Source organism: Atta cephalotes (genome assembly GCF_000143395.1).
Source record: "Atta cephalotes unplaced genomic scaffold scaffold00001, whole genome shotgun sequence".
In the NCBI taxonomy this organism is placed as follows: Eukaryota; Metazoa; Arthropoda; class Insecta; order Hymenoptera; family Formicidae; genus Atta; species Atta cephalotes.
The window spans coordinates 2,892,456-2,896,149 of NW_012130065.1; the positions used below are offsets into that span (position 1 = coordinate 2,892,456).

At 34.5% G+C, this 3,694-nt stretch overlaps 1 pseudogene; it reads left to right on the forward strand.

Moving 5' to 3' along the window:
• LOC105617887 overlaps positions 1 to 2,902 on the forward strand; it is a 31,441-nt pseudogene extending 28,539 nt beyond the window's left edge.
• Positions 2,903 to 3,694: the final 792 nt, after the last annotated feature.

Consider the following 3,694-nt stretch of genomic DNA (forward strand, 5'->3'; position numbering starts at 1 on the left):
CTCTCTCTCTCTCTCTCTCTCTCTCTCTCTCTCTCTCTCTCTCTCTCTCTCTCTCTCAATTTATGTTAATTAAGGAAAAAACTGAATACAATGTTTGTATTTTGATACATAAAACGGTAAATGGAGATTGGATTATTTAAAAAATGAGATAAAACAAGTAAGAAGAGAGGAAGGAATACAAACAAGATCAGAGGTAAATATATAAATACAAAAGATATAAAACTAGAGAGGAACAGAGAATGTTGTTATGGATTAAAATGTACAATTTATCGAATAAAAGAAGAAAGGAAAAAAGTTTAAGAAAGCGCCATATATGAGGAGTGGAAAGGGATAGTGCAATGTAGATATATGCACTGAAAAAAAATATAGTCAATTTTAATAAATATCTAGTTGAATATTGCCAACTAAATATTTATTAAATATAGAGATATATTTATTTGATACAAGAAATGTTAATTTGATTTTTAACAATTATTTTTTTTATTGAACAAGTACTTACTGTAAGTAAATGTTTAGTTGGCAGTATTGAACTAAATATTTATTAAAATTAACTATATTTTTTTCTCAATATGAAATGTTTAAGTCTGGCGGTTTGGATAATTAATAAATATTACATTAGATTGTATCACACACACATTGTAGCTATTGAAGCTAATAAAGATATTTCTCTCTCTCTCTCTCTTTCTTTCTTGTCCTCTCTTCCTCTCGCTCTTTCAAGCATCTTCATGGAAAACGCCTCGCAAAGACGTGGCCTTTCACCGAGCGGACACGTTCAGGCAAATCTCCTCCTTGCTGCCAATCTTGTTATCGCTGCCGATCTACTGATTGTGCTTCCGATAAGTTTCGTAAATGACTGTCGTCACGCTTTCACCCATGGCAAAAATTCAACTCTCGGCAAAAGTAAGGTATGCACATCTCGTCTCGATCGTTTCGTTCCTCTTGATTTGTTACCGTCGTCTGTCATCGTCGGCGGGCGGAGTGAACTTCGTGGAATTAATTAACGCGACGGAATTAAGATATGCGCGAAAAGTGCCGATCTCTCGTCTTCCTGAGATACACGTCTGGCTCTCTTCGACTGTCATTATTTCAACAATAAAGACGAACTTTTTCGCGGGAACTCGATGAGAGGCTACAACGAATCTCATTTATAGCGGGGAAAGGGTGCGAAGTCGACGGCCATTGCTCCGACTCCGAGATAGCTTTTGTACTTTTTGTTCAGCTCGGGCCTTTCATCACGCCATCCCTTCACGTGCACAAAAGAACTCGGTAAATACGAAAAATGCCACGTAGGCATCACGTCCTCATCGCTTGCCTTCGAATCCAAAAAATCTCTTATCGATGACGTCTCGTCGCTTCAAGGAATCCACGTTGATGCGACCGCGAGATAAACAAGACTCTTCAATAATAATGCGCCTTTATTTAATGTAAAAATAAAAGAGGAATATTGTTCCTTCATGATCTCCGATCTCTGTGCAATGTTATTTGGCGATTTGAGGCGAAGAGATACTAAGTCGAGATTGCTAAATAATTAAACGATGTCGCCAAGGTCACAATAGTCCTTGTAACTATTGTCACTGGCGAAACGTGACTCGGTTTAATATTGACAACCGTGGCTATGAGAAACTCCATAGCCCGGAGGATAGACGGGCTGCAAAAGAGGATAGGAGTACACTAGGTAAGCGGCTTATTGTGAGCGACGTCGCCAGGATTTTCGGTAACAACACTGTATGACTGTCGCATCGACTTTTGGACGATAATGCGCTCTCATTGCTCTTTCCCGTCTTTCATTAAAAAATCCACGTCATGTTAAACGTAAGACACGCTTGCGAAAATTCGACATATTTCAAGAAGAGAGAATGTCCAATAAAACGGATAGGTAGATAGGCATCGATCAATATTCAAAGAATTGTTAAATAATGATGACTTGACAAAGTTATTTTCAATTAATCGATCAGTTCAATTAGTCAGTAAATTATTCAATTTTTTGTTCGTCTGTTACTGTTATGACACTTTGCTATTGTTGTTTATAATATAAGACTGTGAATTATTAAATATCATATAATCGTTACTGGAAAATAACGCGTGCACTCATCACATACATACACTTATACCATACACTGTATAAAATACAAAATAAAATTAAATTTATATATTCATCGTCAGAGTATTTACATGTAATAATTATTATGCTATTAAGATTATAAAAATTAATTCTTTACAATTTATGTTTTTAAAAATAGCTCTTTTGTATTTGTTTTAACTGATATTTAAATATGGTATAACTGTTAACAGGAAAATAACATGTGCATTCATACACCTAGTATACACTCGTTATATAAAATAATAAAATTAAATCTATACATTCATTGTTAGAACATTTGCTCACATGTTGATAATTATCACGATTTTAACCTTTCGTAAGAAAGATTGGATTTTAAATATACTGTCGATGTTTTATTGTAAATTCTGTAACATGTAAATTTAATTTATAAAGAATGATAGATTAAATATAAACAAAGAATAAGTAAACTACAATCTAACATTTAATAAAAACTCAAACTGTTAAAACTTTCACAAATAATATATAAGAATTTTTTCAGATTTTATATATATAGTCAATATAAAAACACTGGAACAATATAAAAATTTACACCAAAGTTTGAAAATCAGATTGTGGACAAAGGATGAAATTCTCATTGCCGATTGAGGATTAAGATTATATGAAAAAAAATTCTTTACAATATTTACGTTTTTAAAAATATTTCTCTTGTATCTGTTTCAGTTGATTCAGTTCCAAAAACCGCAGCCGGCCATTCATCTCGACAATCGCTACAGATTGATGAGGCACGAACCGATGTTAGATGCTGACGGCAACGTGACCGATGTGATTGGAGAAGTTTAAGAAGAGAGAAAAAAATCGTATAATTTTAATAATCTCAAATTTAAATACAATTATTACAATGCATTGTAACGGCGTTAATGGCATTTTATGACAGGACGAAGAATTTCTTGAATCAATAAAAAGAAATTTAATCCTATAAGATGTCATTCTCGTTGCTCGCATATCAAATATTATTTGCAAAAGACGTCAATCGAATGCAGTATCACGTGAGTCGTTTCTTTGGCTACCGTTGAGTTTGTTTATGGATCGATCCATCCTACCCTTCATCGCCTCGTTCCCTCCTTGGCGAAAGATACGATGCAAAAATACTGCATACCATTTCCAGGGCACCATTACGAATTTTAGCGGCCGTTTGCGTTTAATCGGATAAAGTATGTTTGGCAGATAACTCTGCGCAAATACCGCTCCCCTGCGTATACAAGGATGGCATGATATTTATATTAGTATTTAATCTGACATATTTACATGCATAACGTGATTTTTGTCTCATATCCACGTACGCGCATATTCATGTATCCCGTAATACCTCGTTTTCCGCACATTATATTTTAATGAAGATTCCTCAGTAAATCTGTATTCACTTCGTTTTGAGGCCAAAGTAGAAATTGAGAATTTATTAGCCGTGAAAAAACCGCATAACTGCTATCTGTTATCTCTCAAAAAATAACGACGACATTCCTGGTAGGATATATATTGTATTAGAATTAGAGGAACGGTTGATACACGTCTGCACCCTTAATCGTCCTATGCACAAAATATATATATAGCGCTTCTCTGCTCTCTCTCTCTCTC